Source organism: Bombus pyrosoma, linkage group LG18 (assembly GCF_014825855.1).
Source record: "Bombus pyrosoma isolate SC7728 linkage group LG18, ASM1482585v1, whole genome shotgun sequence".
Classification (NCBI taxonomy): domain Eukaryota; kingdom Metazoa; phylum Arthropoda; class Insecta; order Hymenoptera; family Apidae; genus Bombus; species Bombus pyrosoma.
Window position 1 is genome coordinate 1,146,162 of NC_057787.1, and position 20,932 is coordinate 1,167,093.

Consider the following 20,932-nt stretch of genomic DNA (forward strand, 5'->3'; position numbering starts at 1 on the left):
CAGGACAGCCGGGACGAGGCACGAGGCAAGAGGAGCGTTCGAGGGGCCGTGAAACCGACGGAGAGAGCGGACGAGAAAATGCCGGGCGAGGAGGAAAGCGAGAACGCGTGGCAGGGCGAGAGAGAGAGAGGCAGGGATTTCTAGGCGGTTAGAGGGAGACGGAAAGGCGAAGGAGCGAGGCAGAGCCGCGAACAGAGAGAGAGAACGAAGGCAGCGCCGCGTGGCGGTACGAGGTGGGGACTATCGGGCCGTAAACCATCCGCGGTGAACATTTAACTCACGTATTGCCATCCGACAAGTTTGCTTTGGCCCGCGAGAGAGCGTCACCCGAGCGAGCGTCCGACGTCGAAGCGAGCCTTCCGCGAAACACGCGAGGAGGTGGATCAGAGCCTTCGACTTCACGTGGCTCTAATCCGTTCCGTTTCGTATCGTTCCGTTCCAGACAAAACCACCGACTTCTCGTTCACCCTCGTTCCGGGTCCTCGATCGTGCCCGCTCTCCTTTTTATTTCGCGCGACCAGCTAACATACAGACGGGGATCCGCGACGCGACGCGACGCGCCACAACCAACCGGAATCACGTATCGTCAGCTGGGAACGATCGTTCCAGCGTGGAACGATCTTCCCTGAGATCTCGAGTCTACGCACCATCAACCGGCGAGATAACCTCTACCATCCTGCCGACGCGGACACCTTTTGGACCACCAGTCATCCGACACGGAACTTCCGGATGCAACAACCGATTCCGGTCTGAACGATCGCTATCATGAACAAGAAACGAGCGCGGCCTATCCTTCCGCAAACGACCCTCTGCTTTCGTTGAGTCTTCCAGCCAGCCGCTACAGGGTAAGTCATCATCGTTCATCTTATTTCTTCGACGAGTGTACGCCTCTATTTCGAAAAACTGTGCGATATTGCAACGCGAACGTAGGTAAACGTTTCGTACACGCGGCGAAACCACTCTTCTAACCTATTCGATCAAACAATTTTCGATGACATCGCGACAATGTCTCTCCCGCCAAAATGTAGGCTCAGTGCACATGCTCGGGTGATTGAGGTTATCGTGCCAAAGAATATTAATTCTTATCGTATCTCGGCCATTTGTGATGTTGATGTAAACTAGCGCGATACTCGAAACTATAATATGTTCCGGAGAATATTTTCGATTTCGCGATCGCGACGCCCGCCGCGAGAAAGAATAAATGCGTGCACGTGGTTCGCGTGAACGTATGCCATGAAACGACCCCCGCGATTCCAGATAAACGCAACGATATTTCTTTTTCCCCGGCTACGTACGCTTGCACGTACAGTGTATAGATATCAATTACGGAATTAATCTCGGCCGAGGGAGCGTGCATCAATTTTCCTTGTATCTCGTTCTGTCAAACGGGTGTTTTACGACCGGCGTTAATGAAGAACTATAACTGAGTGGACGTGATACGCTTGTAATGCATCGAGGCTCGGCATAATAACGTCTAGCGATAAAACGTCGCCGCCCGTCAGTCCACCGAGAAATTCACCAACAGGACTAGTGCCAAATGATAAATAATCGTCTATTTGAACCTAATAATTACTTTTGCTCTTAAGCTGGCGATTAGACGCGTTTCATCTTGTCTTCTAAAATTACTTGAAAAGCACTTCGTATATTTTCAACGTCGTTAGGTACAGTGTCTTATTCTTCGAACGATTCCTCAAACTTACAGCTAGGAAAGTTAGATGATAATATGACCACAATTTCTATCATTTATCCCGCGTTATCCCGATTGTTCCGATCGATCACGTTTAAGTTGGAGTTTCCCACGGAAAAGGGGGGAAAACTGGCCGAAAATAAAGTGAGTTCGGTATCGCAAGGCCCGGGGGTAAAATAGGTGGTGTGTACCGCACCGACGCCTGACGGGGACCATAAATAAGGATCCGACGGTCGGTGCGGCTGCAGCCAGTGATAAGCGTTCCTTTGCCCCCTCCAGCACCCCTTCTTTAGAGTTTCTTCTTCGTCCTCTTCTTCCCGCTCGAACACCTCGAAACGCCTTCTCTGATACCATGCATCTTCACTTAGGGGTGGAACGAGCATTATTCTTGTTATTGTCGCTCGACCCGATTGCTCGGTCAAAAAGTTGCCCTACCATCGTTGTCCAGGAACCTAACCCTAATCGAAAATTTCCACGCAAGACGTCGGCAATACCTGCGACTTTGTAATATTTTCCTCCAAGTTCCTCTGCTTTTTAAGCTCCCCAGTAGGGAAATGCTCGGAGAAAAATGATGATATGGCGTTTCGCCACATACAAGCAGCGTAACTCGTACAGCGCTTGAAACTGGATTAAACTACAGTTTCGAATTAATTCGCCGGCCCTGTTAAAATACATACTAGCTGGTTGCAACCGCGCAAGATTATTGCAACACTTGCAACCCCTGTAACACACGGGTATAATTAGTTTGTCAAAGTGACAACGCTATGCTTTTTTGTCCCCTACGACGGAACCACGTCCCAACGGTACAATTCGACGATCCTCTTACGAAACACGTCGTTTCTATTCGGAACAAGCTGTTGGTACAATTGCACGTTTCGTCTACGTTCAAAGGCACCTACGCAATTAAACGATACAACGTTGCTTTGTGTCGAGCTTCTTTCAAGAATCTCGAACGATATCGTGGGGTAAATCTGGCAATAAATCCACGGGTTCGCGGAGGCGTAAGATGGTAACACGGTCGGTCGACCTGTATTGCCGCGAATATCGTATCGGGCAAACGGGGGTTGGAAACACACGAGGTGGCTGAACGTTTCCTAACTGTGTAACGTATAGGTGGAGCTGGGCTCCTTCATCCCCTACGGGCAGCACGAAGCGACCATTTCTCATATCAGTTTAGCCGACACTTTCGAGAACTTGCTCGGAGAGCCCGGGGCGTCGCGACGTCACCCGATGCCTCTTGCCCTCTTGCCTCCTCGCCTACCTTCCGCCTCCAACCCTATTCCGACTCTTCTACGACACCTTGCCTACATTGGGATTCCTCCCTTTCTCAACAACCCCCTCGTTCAACCCTCGTCTCATACTTCAACTTCCATTTGCGTTCAAGATCGTCCCCGTTTTAGCCTGTGACTCGCTCAGATACGGAGAAGCACACGCACGTGCGCGTCTTTTCTCTCCTTTCCTCTGCTTCTTTTTCTACCCTGTTGGCAGTCGCAACCCTCGCAGCCGGCCGTATGCCCGCGGCTGCGAGATAACCGATGCCCGAAACTTAACAAATCCAACCGCAGATGATGAAGAACTGCGCGACCTTCTGGATCAACTTTGGCCAAGGCAGAGTACGCCAAAGGTAGCAACGATGAATGTCGTCTGCATTTGCATACTCTTTGCTGTATCGCCGATTTTATTGTTTGGAAAATGTATTAGGTCGTCCGAAAAGATTCTTTCCTCTTTTTAAGGAAACAATGGTTGCACATTTTCCGTTTTATATTATTTTCTCGAATTACGTATGATCCATCTTGCTCTATCGAAATAAAGGACACAACGTTCGACAGATTAGCTTTCATATTTGTACAAAGATAAGGTAAAAGAAGGACACTTTTAACGTAACGAAATTTTTCCCTGTAGCTTGTTCACTGTCATTTAGTTCCAAGTCATAGTCTACTCGTCCAGCGTTCTATCCGTTAGTGGATTATAGAATAGCTATAGACGATTCACTATTCTATATCCAGTAATATAATGACGCATCTGGGTGTGTTGTTATTTTGTAAAAAAGTTCCCCGTTGATTCTGCTTGGACCTGTACCGTTTCGGTCTTTTTAACTGCAATCATCCAGGTTATGCGACTTGCTTGTCTTTTTGCTTCCAACCGCAAACCTATCTTCCTAAATTTCCGCGAATTTAATACCGCGACCGGCCACGTTATATATCGCTGAACGTGAATTAAGTGTTTTCGCAGGTGTTATACGTTATTCAATAAAAAGTAACGGTTTCAAGACACAGTTAAGCCTGATAAATGGCCGCCTAGATAGTATTTTTAAATGGGCGGGGAAGGGGTAGCCGGGCGCATTGCTCGTATAAATTCGTCCAATCTTCCAGTTGAGCGCGGAGAACTCGCGTATTTCTATTGAATTCAATAATTCAAACGCGGATACGCTATATCACACAGAGCATACCAAATGGCGCTACTTCCACGTGCTCTTAATTATCGGTTCAAGTAATGATCCGGTTGCCCGCGATTCGCAATTTCAATTTCTCGCATCGTAGCCTGTCATTCTGAGAAATCATGCAGAATTAAACGCTTCCAGATTTGGAAACCATCGTTTCCGTGTCGAATAGGAAACAGATACGATCCTGCATCGGAAAATTCTGTTCGAAAATCATTGACATCTGCGTAATTTCTCGATCAATTCGTAAACGCGTATTCCGTAGGCCCCTAGAAATGTTTTTCGTGCAAGCTCGAAGGCATAAACGTATTTTAGAACAATTTTAAGGCAGAATCGTAGCGGTGGGAAGTTGAAACCGAACGCGCTTGACGTTATGGCTGCCGTCGGATCGTACGCCGATAGCAGATCGCTCGGCACGTCGAAACGCAGCGAAGGTTGACCCGCGAGAGTTTCGAAATTACCGCACAGAAGCAGAAACAACATTCCTGGCGTGACGGGGGACGATATCGCGAATTTATTACGCTCGCTAAACGCACTTTTGAATATTTTGTCGGAGGTGCCGATGAGTGTATGTAACGCGGAATAGTTGGGTGACATGCTGTTTCCAGTCTCTTTACCAGTTGATATAATTTCGCGTAAGAAATATGCCCGTCGCGCGTCAGCCTCGCCAAGCGCGTTACATAAAGTAAGTAAATTAATGATCGGGTAGTTAAACAGCAAATGTATCACACGTGGAGTAGGTATTTTGAATTAATGGCCGACTATTAATTTCCGAAGCAGTTTTCAACTCCTCGGCCGAACCGGTATCCCCGCCATGATATTTTTCTCTCGGTTACGAGCAAATTGTTGCCGATCCTCCGCGCAAATTAATTCATTCGATCGGCTTCTCGATCCGGCACGCTCGAAATTGTTAATATATTGGACTCCTCCTCTTCCGTTCGTGCATCGAGAATAATCCCCCCCGAATCGGCGCAATTACGCCTGGAATTATTCCTTCCGATCGCGATTTCGTCTTTGAATTTTCACAAAACGACGCGCCAATGCCAGCCTGATCGGGCGAAGCAGCGCGCAGGCGTGCGCTTCATAATTGAGAACACCGTGCTGCCGATCGCGAATGTTCCGCAATTTCGCCCTGTCATGCGACATTCGCGCGAATAAATCGCGAATTAGAAGACATAAATCCGAACGGAACGCGTCGAGGTAGGAAAAACGCGGCTGGCGAATGGGGCCGCGATTTGCCGGTCGATTTTTTATGCCGGAACATCGCCGAACATTGTGTTCCGTTGCACCTTGAAATTGCCTTCGGTACGTTCTTCACGGATCAGGTTGAAAGCTGAAGCGTCGCCTATAAGAGTGACCTTAACCATAGCAAAAAATATTTAAATCGGTTCGTTTGAAAGTACAATGGGATTGTTTTGCGGCCTGGAGGAAGAGCGCGAGTCGCTTTGAGGAGGAGGTAGGCGCACAAGGGTAGGCCACAACGGGAGCCAGACCCGAGGGTGTGAAAATGTTTTTAGAGCAAGGTCAAGCGCAATTGCATCACCTGTACGTACCTTCGACTCCTACCTGGCTAAGTTAACACTGAAAAACGAAGCTGGCCACGGCCGTGTCCATAAATTCGAACGGTCGTAACGAAAAAACAAGTCAAAATGCCTAAAACTAGGTAGTTACGGAGGATGTCTAGTAACGGTACAACGACTTCGACCTTTTTGCGGCCGAAGGTCACTGCTCCGTCGTTTCCACAAGCGCGCTGTTTGCCTCGATGCCTGCGCTCGTTCCCAGGACACTCGCGTATACCTCCACGGTCACGATTTTGACTGTTGTGAAATACGAGAATTCCAACATGATATCGCTGCTTGCGTGATCTTTTGCAACGGGCTGACGCGACCACTCGTCGCGTTTCGTATATGAGATACGCGTCCGGTCGAGAGAGTCGTTAACCAGAAACATCGAAAATACGTGGATATTTGATCCTTAGTCGGGCTAAACTGATAATTCGACGGTTGCATTACCCAGGGGAGGATTATGTGGAAAAAGCTGAACGACGGTGGAAGCATAGCACCAGCGCAGTTTGTCGTAAATCATAAATCACGGCGGCCCATCGAAACGGACGACATTTACGCTAAAACGATTAAGTATGTCTCGCGTCGATGATTTACGAAGTCGTTGCAGTCGGAAAGAATACAGACGACAGAAGGAGCAAAACGAATGACGGAAAGAACATGGTGGAGGGTGGTAAGCTAAAAGGAGAGACGGAGGAAGAGGGAAGAGCGCAGGGTATCGCGAGACCATGATCGATTAATGAATTCGACTTGGAACGGATAAGACACGAAGAAACCTCTCTCATTTGTAAGTTGAATTATGACAACGATCGCTGCGGCCGTTCGTTAGCCATTATTTATAAATTCAACGTTAAATGGGGAGGTTGGATATGAAAAGTCCGTCGGCCGTCCGGGGAGGAGACGGCCAGAAGAACAGCGGGACGATAATGGACGGGCAACAACGAAGAACCGGCGATTCCGTTGTTGCCGTCGTTGATTTATAAGTTCAACTCCAGACGGACAATATTTTTGTTTTAGTGCTCCTTTTATCCGAAAGTGTACGTGCCCGGACTGCCGGATGGGTGCGAGGTGGACATAGGTGGCTGATGATGTCACTCGCTTTAAGCGAGCGAAAACTCGAGGGAAGGAGAACGAGAGAGGGAACATCGTACGAGGCACCGGACATCGGGACTACACGGTGCCTAGTTTAAGCTGGGTTGTCGCGATGGCACACAGAGATTACATCGTACACCGCGGAATATACCGAAGGTGTCGGCGACGATTCTTAGCTACACGAAGATTCTTAATAGCCGGTCTCGCCGTATGACTTGCTTTACGCTTCATCCTTACTGCACCTTTTCTTTCCGCGCACGATGCCCGCTACTTTTCACGGCTTTCGAAAAATCTCTCTACGAGATAGTGTCGCCTTTATGGGGAACCGTGGTAGAGTAACAAACGTGAGAAAGCTGAGAGAAAGAAAAAGAGAAAGAGAACCAAGGTTTCTAAATAAAAATCTTCCGGGTCCTAGTAACAACGTCTTATGTAATTCTACCATCTGTTTTCTAAACTGGAATATCGTTACATTCGTAAGAATTGATATCGCGGCAAACAGAGTGTGACTGATTAACAGACTTATACCGTTACGGTAATTAATGAATATTCGTTGATAAAGAAAAAGAAAAAAAAGAAGAGGAAGAAGAAGAAGAGAAAAAAGGAAGTAAAAGGTTTTTCGGCGCGAATGCTTGAAATTTCAAATATCAACGAAAACAACGAGTTCGATACGATTGCGAAGAATTAAACGCGGGCAATTAAATCTCCGTCGAATACGCGATAAATTGCCGAGATCTAGACGAAACAATTTGTTGGACATTAATAATTAGTAGTTCGTTAGCAGGCGTAGAAGGTGCAGTGGCGCGGAGATCGCCCCCGATTAGACACTCGGTGGAACGGGTTCCTCGATCGTCGGCCGTTTTAAAAGTCGGAGAATTGCGCAACGGAACGCTGCCTCTAATTATAATTGTTCCATTGATAGCATCCACGCATCGGCCAGAGCCGTGGAATGGAAAAGAAGTGCGTGGCTGACGCATTGGGGAATTTTTCTTCAGGCAGCCGAACGCTGTTGGCGTTGCTGGAGCGCGCGCTGCCGTGGAAATGCGGTTTGCATACGTTCGTAACGTGCCACACGATGCCGTAGCCGCGACATCTGATTAACATGAGAGGCCTGAAACACCTGTGTGCCTCGATTCACTCGAATAATTATTCGCGAGTTCGTTCGGTTCACGACGTTCGCACAAGGACGCGCATTAAACATTTTCTCTGTTTCGTTTAACGGTCTCGCATTTTTACCGAACGGCGAATGCCGGTCGAGAGAAACCTGCGACATTTCCTTTCGCGTTTGCCATTTGATCGAACGACCTTGTTAATTATTAGCGCGCGCGCAGATGTACTTCCGGTGAGCGAGTTATGAATCGCGAAGCGGTCGAATGGAATTGCGAAACTTTGGCAAATTTCCTAAATATTTATCGAACGGTTTTTACCGATGTTCGATCGAGTGCCATTACGAAGTCGGTTGCACATAAAACAAACAACCGGGGATACTCGGTTTTTGTCGGTTTCTTTTTCCGCCGTCGTTGCAGTAACAAACGATTAATGGCCGGTTTCGAACGGCCACTTCGTATTCGACGTTCATTGAGTCATAAAAGCCGATAATGATCGTTAAACTGCGAGATCTTGCGTACGGTTCTGCGCTAACCAGCCGTCCCCAGTACCGCCGACAGTTTCCTCCATTAGGATACGGAGAAATTATGCGAACCGGATAGAAGAAAAGGAAGATGGCGAAGAAATGAACTTATAAGAAATAAGGTAACGTTTACGCCTTCGAGCTGGAAGTTGCATGTACGACGCGTACATCGGAACGTTTCCTATGTGCTTGGCAGGTGTTACTGTTTATGGGAATCCCCTGGAACAGCTTATCCGTGTGCGCGCGATGAGGGAGCCTCCGATAAGGAGGATAGCGGTTAGCTTTCGCTTAACCCGGTTCTAATTATGGTATTCCCATTCCATGCATTATATTCCATATGTACAGGGTGTGTCGTATGAACGTTAGCTTCCAATGAAAAAAAGTATTGCAGATTATTTTTCCAAGAGGCGGAGGAACGAGGAAAGTTAAATGTGTATATTCTAGAGAAATGAAATTTATTGCATTTTGTATAGAGGGATTATTATCGCGCCTAACAACCTCGTCTAATTGTTGATGCAAATGTGTAAATAACTCTGAAGAATAGACGATTTAATGGTGAAGGAATAAAGATGTTCCTCCGATGTTGTTTATCTTATCTTTAATTCAACGATTAAACGCATCGGCGAATACCGTCAAAGTGGCGAACATCTAACTCTTAGAAATGTTTGATTTAACGTTTGGCGAGCACGGGACCTCGTTACCGTTGCGAGTGAGTAATTCTCGGCCGCTCCGTATACACTGTATAGCCCCTTACGATCATTACTCCGCTACCCGGTTACGTAGTAACCGCCAAGTTGACCATGATAAAACGAGAAACTGGTTCGAGGACCATGCATGCGATAGAGCTGTTAATGATAAATCGAAATGTGCAGACTGTAAAGAAAGGTAGCAGACGCGGTGGTAGCTACGGGGCTACACCTACACAAACATGAATATACATGTGTGCACGCATATCGATATCTTTTGCTCGCTGCCAGACAGCCGAGGGAATCTTCTTCTCGTTGGTTTGGTCGCGTCACTCGGATTTACGTATCCTCGTTTCACCCTCTACCGAGAGAGCCTGCTTAATTAAGCGTTTAAGAGATGAAACTGGTTCTGATGTTCTTCCTTCTGCTCGTTGTTCTTTCGCCGCACGCATATGCTTACGACACAGCTGTTGCCGCGGCGGAGTTAAGTTGTCCGACTTTTGAGGAGCGCCGATTGTCTTCGAAATTAATTAAACGTTTCCACGAGTCGCGTCGTCTCGTTCCCCTTGGTCTTTGCCCCCGTACCTCGCCTGTGTCTAGTTGTCTGTCTAACAATGCCACCTTTTAACCGATTTCGAGTCGTCTCTAGGCCGAGACCACGCGTCCAATATGTTGCGTGCTCGTTTACCACCACCGAACACAATCTTCCAGCGTTGCCTCTATTTCTCTTCTTTCTTTCTTTCTTCGGACGTCCTGTGAACCCGGCTCAGTTTCACCGAAAGCGATTTATATTCCGATTATGCAATAGAACGGTGGCGATACTCTATTTGCCTGCTGCCTGTTCTTTCCACGTTCGTCGGCGAGAAATATCGGGGGAATATGTTTCCAAATAGGCGGCTTCGCGAAACGCATTGAATCAAAACGCGTAACGGAATCGCAACCGGACTGTGTACTACGTGTCTTATGAGGTGTTCCCGTTGTTAAGTACGATTTACCGTAAATTCTAGAGATTTTATCGGTTCACATCCCGCGGCATTGCTCGGGCTCGTGTAGGAATGTCGTTTTATAAGCGTTCGCAGCCGCCATTGATACCGAGGCGAGCCACCGCGCTGTTATCTCTGACCTCTGAGAACAATCGAGTGATCGCTCTATTTCTTTCGTATTATCTTCTGCGAAACTCGTCTAAATTTTCTTCCTTTTTTTATTTCTGTTGCTCGTTCACCGTTGTGCAAAGTACGCGCTAACGCGCACGGGTGCCTCGTTATTGAAACCTTGAATTTGAATTGAAAATTGAATATGTAACTCGCCTCTTAATCGCGTGTAACGTCGGTACGCGGCTTGTACTCAGCGCACGTATTTTTTGCATTTCTGAAATGCGCTCGCGTATGTCGTAAGCTGAAAGACTGCAAAGTGCGATACGACACGTCGTTGCGCCTACCTGTACCGACGTTTTTATCTTACCTTTCTATTTAAATGCTGCGTCGCTAGGTACTCTCTACGGTAAACTTTGCTTCTGCAGTAAAAGGGTGTATAAGGAATTCCATCTGTTTCTGCATTCTCTTCATTTAAATATAAACGCGTTTGCACAAACGATTTTAGACAGTAAACAACCCCCTCTTGCTTGACATCTACTTTTCTTGAAATGGCACCTACTTTGTGATCGACAACCGTCAAGGTTTACCGGAATCTAAACGAGTAACTTTTCTTGACTAAAACAATTTATGAGGAAAAGTGTTCAAACAAGGAGTATTTTACATTTTCTACAGCAAACTTTGTTTCTGCAGTAAAATGGTACATAAGGGATTCTATCTATTTCGGTATTCTCTTCATTTAGATATAAGCACGTTTGCACAAACGATTTTAGACAGTAAACAACCCTCTGTTGCTTCAAACAGCATCAAATTTGCGATCGACAACCGTCAAAGTTTACCGGAATCTAAACGAGTAACTTTTCTTGACTAAAACAATTAATTCAAACACACAGAGTATGAGGTAAAGTGTTCAAACAAGGAGTATTTTACACTCCTACAGCAAACTTTGTTTCTGCAGTAAAATGGTACATAAGGGATTCCATCTATTTCTGCATTCTCTTCATTGAAATATAAGCACGTTTGCACAAACGATTTTAGACAGTAAACAACCTTCTGTTGCTTCAAACAGCATCAAATTTGCGATCGACAACCGTCAAAGTTTACCGGAATCTAAAAGAGTAACTTTTCTTGACTAAAACAATTAATTCAAACCGGACAGAGTATGAGCAAATGTGTTCAAATAAGGAGTATTTTACACTCCTACAGCAAACTTTGTTTCTGCAGTAAAATGGTACATAAGGAATTCCATCTATTTCTGCATTCTCTTCATTTAAATATAAGCACGTTTGCACAAACGATTTTAGACAGTAAACAACCCTCTGTTGCTTCAAACAGCATCAAATTTGCGATCGACAACCGTCAAAGTTTAGTGGAATCTAAACGAGTAACTTTTCTTGACTAAAACAATTAATTCAAACACACAGAGTATGAGGTAAAGTGTTCAAACAACTTTACACCGATTACTTTACACCACAAGAATGTTTGAACATCTTGTCTATCCACTTCGCATATAACTCAAACGCATCATTCTAAATCACTTGAAATCTCAAACGAATTGGTCGCAAGCAAGCGAGAGCCCTGGTTCGAGGTGTCTCGTTGGAAGAAATTGATAAGAAGAGCGCGTAACGGGATAAATGACAAAAGGGCCTGGTTGTGGTGCAGGTGAACGAAAGGAGTAGGTAGGGATAGGTAGGGAGAGTCGGGTGTAGGTGTAAAGTGAGCGTGATCGCACGATGGATGAGCGAGGGGTACCAAGGGGGAGTGGTCACCGGTTGAAGTCTCGTGCTGACCTATTCCTTTCTGTGCCGCTGCAGTGCATTATGGCCGCTCTACAAGGCTCTTGGCCTCGGGTCTGCCTCGATCACCATAGACGGTCTCCGGCGTTTGTCTAAACGCCAATGCGTTATCCTTTAGTTTCGCGCGCGGATCACTGGTTGAAATCTTCGAGAATCGTAAACGTCTCGCGTTCGCGACCGTGCTTCTTTCTCTTTCTCTGTACTTTCTCTCTCTCTCTCTCTCTCTCTTTGTTTGTCCTTCTGCCTCTCTGTGATCGCGGTTGGCCCACAGTGGAACGTGGCCACGCTGGTGTTTCCTGATGGCGCTGCTCGCCGTATCTGTGTACGTGTGAGCAGCAGTGTGTCAGCTCGTCGAGACCGACGAGGGGAACAGCGGAGAGTTTGCCGGAAAGCAGAGAGGGGACTTGTGTCGTTGCGGCACAATGGGACCACTACTGCAACGCTGTAAGTATCCCGAGAGCTTACAGACTGATCTCTCTCTCTCTCTCTCCCCCTCAGTTCTCATCTTACTCGACCTCTCTTCTTCCCTCGTTGTCCGGTGCTTATACCCCGTGCACTTTCGTTCTTGCAATAGTCTCTCAAAGCTTTTGCGCCGCCGGGCTTTGGCTACCATCGGTGCACGGGTATTTCTGGGATTAAGAACCCGGCTGGAAGCGTATCGCCAGGCCAACTGGTGCGCTAGAATCAGCCGAGAATCCGGTAAAATCTAAACGGCCGTAGCGTACGACCGTGTCCTCGTGGTATCCGTTTCGCGATAAAGTCTACTTTCCAAGTGGATCGACGACCACGAGGAGAAAAAGAACGGGGGAAATTTCCACGCGTCGCGTCCATCGAATATCGCCTCGAAAACTGTAGTCGAGCACGTTGGTCGAAGAATCGAAGCTGATGAGTCGCTTACTTACTTCTTTTCTCTTTGGTCGTTGCTGCGTTCCAGGTCTAAGTGGAAAATTATAGGATGGCGAGAGCTCGGTCAGTGAAACGTGGTACCGTAACTATCCGATCGAAGTTAGCTTCGCGGGTACTGGAACAGCGCGCGAGCTTAGGAGAATCTAGAGAGACAGACCAACCGGTTCGCGACTTTGGCGGCCGCCATCTTCCCCTCTCCGTTTGTCTGTTTCGCCTCGCGTGAGAACCTGCTCCCTATATATCCACCTTTCTACTCTCTGGGCTACTCTGGCCGAGAGTTCCGTTTACGAATTTTTTTCTCCGCGCAATTCTTGTCGTCCCCTGACGATCGAACAAAGTGAATCATCTTTGTCAATAAAAAGTGTTCTTTTGACAAACGAATCTTCTTCAGACGAACGTCAAAGCCGTTCCCTGATTCGATCCTGGCTGCGTACTAAGAATATACCGTGTGCGTGTTGGAAGGGAAGAAGGAACCGATGATCGGAAGAAAGGTGAGCGAATGGAGGATTATGTACGCGAAAAGATTAATGAAATGTTGACCGTTACGCGGCAGCCGTAGTAACAGTCACGCGATCATCTTAAAGGGGATTAGCGGACGAAGCGCGACGCGACGTCGCGCAGAGGATGAGTTATCATCTACTTAATTTAATTATACGTGCCAGTGTTTTAAGATGCGCAAGATTTTTACGCTCCACGGACCATAATGCAGCGTGCTCTGTCCACCACTGGTATAACTCACTGCCGCTGCTTCTTGCATTAACGTTTCGCGTGCCTTTGGCCGGAATTTAATATTCATTCGTCGCCTTATCGCCTTACTAATTTTCTCTTTGCCTGCGCGCAATATTTGCTACGAAATTCCAACTCGAATGTACGATGACGGTGACGAATGTAACACTACGAAATCCATTTTTACGTACAGGACGAAGGATTTAGGCTCTAAACTGTAGAGTTTTGTTGGTAGGAACAGGGTCAGACTACGAGCAGGACACCTTTGCCTGCACCTTGATTATCCTTGTCCTCGTTACGCGATAACAACGCAACCAGAACGTAGCCACAGCTCGAAGAAGCTCGCCCGTCGAGCTGAATTCCAGCGTACGCAACACGTACAAATCGAGGCAATTAAACGTGCGTAACGCGTGCTAGTGCTATTCGTAGTTACATGCTTGATGCTGTGTCTAATTCATCAAGAAGGGACGTTCGTATTCCAGCAACGCAACGGTGCACCGTTGTGCCTATGTACTTTTAGCTTCGATCACATCCTTGAGCCTCCATTTTCATGACCTTCCAATGAACTTTCAATCGTACCCTCCACCAATGAAAAAGGAAACCGAAGTAGTAACAGGTTTAAATAGACTTGCCAGAGTTTCGTAACAAATTTCCGTCAGTTTTCTTCAATATGATTTACATAGAATTTACATATAATTATAACCTAACCTCAACCTAACCTAACCTCAACTCTCGCAAATACGAAATTTCGTTATGTACATATTTACATCTTCCATGTTATTCTCGTTAATTTGACATTATCTCTGATTTACATCTAATACTTTGACATTAGCCACATTTTCCTATTTTATGAAACTTACGATCGATCCTTTCGTGGGGGAAGAAACGCGGTCGCGGAACATCCGGGATGCTACACACGCGACGCAGAAATTCCCGTGATCTGTGCTGTATTCGCGGCGATACAGGATCTCCGCGCTAATCTGCCGACACATTGGCCTATCGCGGTCGTTCCGTACCCAATCGGGACATGGGGATCATGAGAATCCAGCCGGCATAAATCAGAATGGATGACGAAACTCTCACCGCTTGTTCCAGCTAAAGGGATTTTCTAGGTCGCGAGAGTGGAACGTCGACCATGCATCGTTCGCCGATTCGTTGTTGGATTTCCAGCGATGGGAGAAGAGCGTTCGACCAGCTTGGCCGATTAAAATCCCATAAGACGGTGTCGCGCGTGCCGCGTTTACGCGCAGATTACCTGACAGAAGACTTAATGACTAGCCCGTGATTCATGATGCGTTTAACACGTTCACCGCTGCATACTTACAAATTATTCTTACGTAATATAGGAAAGAGTGGGAATGTGAAATACTCATTTTACTTTTTAATATAGATAGTCTCGGAATGATTGTAAATAAAAAATGTAAGCGAATCGAAAACGGATATTATTTTGCAGAGACGTTATCAATCATTGTTAAACACGTAATTACTGTGGATAGATATAATTCTTAATGTCACATATTTCTACGATAATATTTATTGCTAACGTTTACTCTATCTGCCTGTGTAATGCAACATCGTCGTTATGAAAGTATTTCCCATAATTTCATGATTTTTAACTTACTCGTTCAAATGAGTATTATTATACAATATTATATATTGTATATGTCGTATATCTGTTGTATTGGGAAGGTGCCCAATACTTTGGTCCAGGCTTTTTATTATAGCTGCAGTAAAATAATAAAACTGAGGAATAGTTGTTTATATTGTAATCCGAGTACGGGTGCCCGTGGGCTTATGACAGTGGGCTTGGGCTCGAAGTGACATAACTGAAAATAGCCACGGTCACGGCAGGGACGTGTACCTAACAGAGGTATGGAACAATTACATAGCTGTCCTTAAAAACAAAGATTGACCCGAGAGGTACCGAGAGGAGTATATAAGGGCAGTTCCACTTGGATTGCGATTCAGTTCATTCAGATAAGTTCTACTTGTACGTTGAGTCACAGCAGGATCGTGTATCACATCGCATTCGTCATCCCGTTCACCGTGGATTCGTTATCGAACCTAAATTCATTGTCATCGACATCTCGATCATTCGATCGCCGTTGTTACTTGTCACGCTCTGAAATAATCACATTTGTATCAGTAAATATCATCTCTGGTACATCACCACGATGGCCAATTCACCTGAAGATACATTAGACGCCCCTAACTCTAACGATAACCCGACATATACAGGGTGGTTGGTAACTGGTGGTACAAGCGGAAAGGGGGTGATTCTAGGCGAAAAAAGAAGTCGAAAATATAGAATAAACATTTTTCGTTCGAGGCTTTGTTTTCGAGAAAATCGACTTTGAATTTTCGCTCGGTACGCGTGCACTTTATCACGTCACGTTATAACGGATCTCACTGTAGATCGTTGTCTCGATGGATATTATCGCAGTTTAAGCTTGTTTTTACCGTAACGAAAGATTAGGAATACGTAATGAAATAATATGAAGTAATCATAAAGTTTATTATTACAAAAATTGCTGAAAATGTTGCCCATTCTACCGAACACATAGTTCTGCTCTTCTAATTAAATTTCTATTACACGTATTAATAAACAAAATGGATCACACGATGTAAATTGTAGGATAAAAAATGTAACGGATCGGAAGAATACAAAACAGAAAATATTGTGCGTCTATTGTTTCCTTGTGAAACGAAAGAAACTTATCGGATAACCTAATATATATAGTACACAGTGTTTATATTATACGCGTCTAGTGATATCTTGCTTCAATGACATGCAAATTACTGAATGAAAAAGAGATGGGTTAATAACGATGATCAATAATAAGATTAACTAAAGTTGCAATGAATTCGTGCCAGAAGTTGCTCCGTTTCGTTTCGAATCATTCGCTGCGCTGATGCGATGCTCTTGATTCGATATCCGACGTTAGCGCTGGTGAAATTGGCAGCGCCAACTGGTATCCAAATGTTTTGTCAAAAATATTAAGGTGTAGAGGCCAATTTGTCTAAAGTATCAGCTGCATCAGGATTGGGTTTGATTGTTTCATAATGGCTGAGGTAATTCAATACGTACGTTACGCTAAGGTTAAAATATGTGCGTTAATTGTCCGTACGTTATTAAACGTACCATTGGAATGGTGGGATAATTTAGGAAGCGTCCGTAACATTTTTCATCTTGTTCCCTCACGCTGATTGTCAATGTTGACATTCGGTAAAATATTACGAAATTTACTTCTCATTCAAACGTATGCAAACTTCACGTCAGATCATATAAACATCTCATACTATAATCTTGTGTTAAGAAATATTAAGTTGGTATGATCGCTAGTTCCTACAAGCTAAGTTGGTACGACATCTAACGACGCTCTTTTGTCTTAGGAATCGACCACGTATCAATTATCTAAATGTACCCGGTGTGTTCAGACGTTTTGTACGAGGCGGCGAAACGTAGAAAGTAAAATAGAATCTGTGTGAATCTATTAAATATCAACCCCAAACCAATATTTAATAACATCTTGTACTGTCAATTACCTGAAAAGTAGCATAAGTGACAAAGTACTTAATTCCCAGGCGGCAACAGTGGCTAGCAAGAGCTAGCATAAAAATATTTCAGATCCATTAGTTTCCAAATTACAGTTACGCCATTAGTATATACATTAGTACATACAGTTAGTCATTATTGTATGAACCTGGTAGTAAATTTAGTTATCGTTTACTTCGTTTTATTTTCGTAAAATAGATACCGCTGACAACAACGACCTAACCTTCACTGTATTAATTTTAGGAAACCGTGTAGAAACATAGATTCTACGTCACACAGAAATACCTACCATCCATTGGCACAGACACTTAGAGGTTGGTAACACGATCCTGTAGATAAATACAAATACAACGCATCATTCCATCTGTTTATCTCGTTGGTAGAAAAAGGTTCTGCTTACAAGACGTTTCCACCGAGCCAACTGCTATCTCGTCAACTAATCAAGCTGCATCAAACCAGTCGACACGTTGTCATATGAGCACCGCCGTTCCTCTCTATCACAGTTCCAATAACCAAGAAACAAGCGATATCGACTCTCACATGTGTATCGCGGCACGCCTCTACGGCGAGGTACATTCGAGCCGCGTCCACCTGTCCGCGGAGCGAGCGAGGGACGAATATTAACCGCATCCCGCGCGGAACGGTGTATCAGCGGCGAGATTATTCGCGAGCACGGCACACGTGTATCGTGTAAACGCGTAAGTGTACCGTACACAGGCAACCGCCTCTCGGTTACTATAGCGGACGGGGCCCGACCGGCGGGTTTCTGTTAGGTTATGTTCACCTGCCTCGGTGGATCGGAGTTGGGACTGAGCGGGCTCGGTCCGTAACCGGCTCGGCAGCATGTCACCCTCTTGCGCGGGTGACTCTATGCCTGGTTCCTTTTACTTTGCAGTCTTGTCACGCCTTCCCTTCCATACGGCGAGGAAGCGAACGAGTCGGCGAAGAGAGCGAGCGGTGCACGCGAAAGCTACCTCGAGAGGAACGTTTACACCGCGGCCGTTGGCCGTTTTTCGCATTCGCGAGAATCTCACGCAGTCGTGGCTTAAGGCCGCCGACTGATAAGGCAACATCCCGGATACGAATGTTCCATCCGCGAACGATTTTTTCACGCGCTCCACCAGCTCTCTGAGCACCGACCGTGCGTAACGGGATCGCTTTCTCTCTCTCTTTCTCTTTCTATGAGCCGGCGAATATTTTCGCTCGTTACACCGCACCGATAGGGACGTTGGCACGCCAACGTTGAAACGTTCCTCCGCTTCCGCGATGATTCGATAAATTGTTAATCGATCGTCTGTCTTTTCACCACTTCTCACAATAACGCCTCGTTGTACGCCAATAAATGTATTTGTCAGGATCATAGTTGCTTCGAGTCTACATTCGCTGTAATCATCTTCTTAAGTGTAGCTTCTCTCATAGCGGTATCTGTAATTCCCGTAACCTTGGAAGGTTCCTTGGAAGGAAAGCTGCAGGTTATAATTAATTTTTATCTAATTTCACTCAGCCTCGTTTTGTCGTACCTTTTTCTGTCAACGGCAGGAAATATGGTACGCTATTTATGACTGCGTTGCGTCTTCCGTAGTCGACCGGATGCGCGGTCGTTCGCAGCCAGTCGAGCTCCGAAAAGCCGCGATATATCAGCGCAATTCTTGGGACACGCGAAGACGAATATCGGTCGACTCAGACGCTATAAAATACCATGCTGTATCAACAAATTTGCTAATTCGCCGAACCTTGCTTAGGAAATACGCATTCTCCTCGCAGAAAGTTATATTCAGGTATCGCGACTAGATCGTATTTATCAGGCTTGATACGTGCGACATTTTAGACTAACCAGAATCGTGAGGTTATTTTTATTTAGCGACTAGTTTCGGCGCAAGCTGCCGTTATAGATCAATAGCTCGCGCACGATCAATTAATCTGGCTTAATTGGAATGACTTGATAATATCGCGGCGCACGGCTGTCGCTCCTTTCCCCATTTATGGAACAACGTATTTAGAAATTACGCACCGGAGCATTCACGTGGACGATGGCGCGCATGTGAAGCCGCGGAGCACACGCGTACCGGTTCCATAACGAGGATTACTTCATCCTCCTTGTCCTTCGAGGAGCCACCGACTCTCGCGCGATTCGCTCGGCTAGCCTTCTCTTCGCTACCATATAGCTATCGGAAAATAATGGAATACCTAACGTTTACTCGCGTTATATACACAGAGTTTATTCAAAGAATATCACAATAGTGGAAATACTAAAAACTAATGTATCTACCGGATAAAAATGTTAATTATGCAACAGCTTTTAAATTTTGTTGAAATCTCTTGACAAAGTGATGTTCAATCTCCCAGATAAAGGAAAAAAAAAAAAAGGAAAAATCATAATGAATTAGTCAGCAGATTAAGGACTAACGTAGGCATCCTAAGAAAGGTGTCAAGTGAATAATAACACCTTCCAAACCTTTCTAATCTTTCAAAGGCAGAACGAACGTATCGAACTTAGAATACAAGAAGATAAATTTGGGAAAAGTGGTCGTGGCTATAATAAAGGAACGTTTAGGTGAAGAATGAGACGTCGGAGAAGGCGCATCAGCGGAATGGAAATAGATAAAAAGTAGGTCAGTAGATAGAAGAGGGAAATTCGAAAAGCGTGGTCATAAGATAAAGACAAATTTAAGAGTCCCGGCGATAAGAACAACGGCGGTACGATCGCGTAAAACAAGAATGACGATTTTCATTATCGGTTTAGTGGATCAGAGCCGTGTCACCCTCGAACGACCGAGAAGTAGGGTTCAACGTTCACCGAGAACGTTTTCGAAGGAAAACAAAACCGTTCGAGCTCGTTTATCCTTCAGCCTCTGTAGGTAAGCCGTTTCGCGTCGGAAGTACGTTTACCAGATCTTGCACACACGTTCAATAGCGGTGACGAATGGTCCCTTGGGTTCCCGAATTCTTCCCAGTGGACCGTGGTTAGCACGGTCGCAGAAGCCAAAGGTTCTGAGACGGCCCGCGAGGACGTAACTCATCGCCACGCCTCTGCAACGTAGCACGTTGCATGAAACAGTGCTTCCTCCGCTCAACGTGCATACGTAACGCTCGCTCGCTCTGTGACAGCTGAGCCTCGCTATTCGCGTGTCCACTCGAAACTTTCTATAACGAACCACCCTTCCGTCACACCACTACTCCACGTTTCCCCTTTTCGTGACCAGACCGAACGACGAACAAACGAGTCGACCAGCCTTTTCTGAATTTTCTGCCTTGCGATTTCTTTTCGTGTATCGCAATTGGTCATAAAACATATCACGGAATATAGTTCTAATTTAATAATAATAGATTAACCCTTAGAGTGCTATGGACGCATATATGCGTCTGGCGAAAGCCATCGGTCTGGACTAAGGACGCATATATGCGTTTGTCAATTTTTCCGGACACCTACGCAGAAGTGATACTATTACGTTTGTACGAGATAAATATAAATGCATTTCAATGTTAATGCCGCGTTCGAAGAAACTGTCTTTTCTTTTTTTTTTATTTAATACTTTGCATTCACGATTTGTCCAATTTGGACATTTGGTAGAATAATCGTGCCGGCACAACACAACTGTCAAGAAGAAAATGTGTCGTTCGTGTGAAAAATAAGAGAAGCAACGACAGAAAATGCGATGTCAGATTATGTATCGATGATTGTTTTGAAATTTTTCACGCACAACTGAATTATTAACTTGTGTTATATTTACTAAATTTAGTTTTCTAATTTACTACCCAAATT

At 45.4% G+C, this 20,932-nt stretch overlaps 1 protein-coding gene across 2 annotated transcripts in view; it reads left to right on the plus strand.

Annotated features, from left to right (window-relative positions):
- Positions 1-283: 283 nt before the first annotated feature.
- LOC122577273 (homeotic protein antennapedia-like) overlaps positions 284-20,932 on the plus strand; it is a 167,005-nt gene continuing 146,356 nt past the window's right edge. For both annotated transcript variants that reach the window (XM_043748494.1, XM_043748493.1), the window contains exon 1: positions 284-845. The gene's annotated coding sequence lies outside the window, so the exon portion shown is untranslated. The remainder of the gene's footprint in view (positions 846-20,932) is intronic.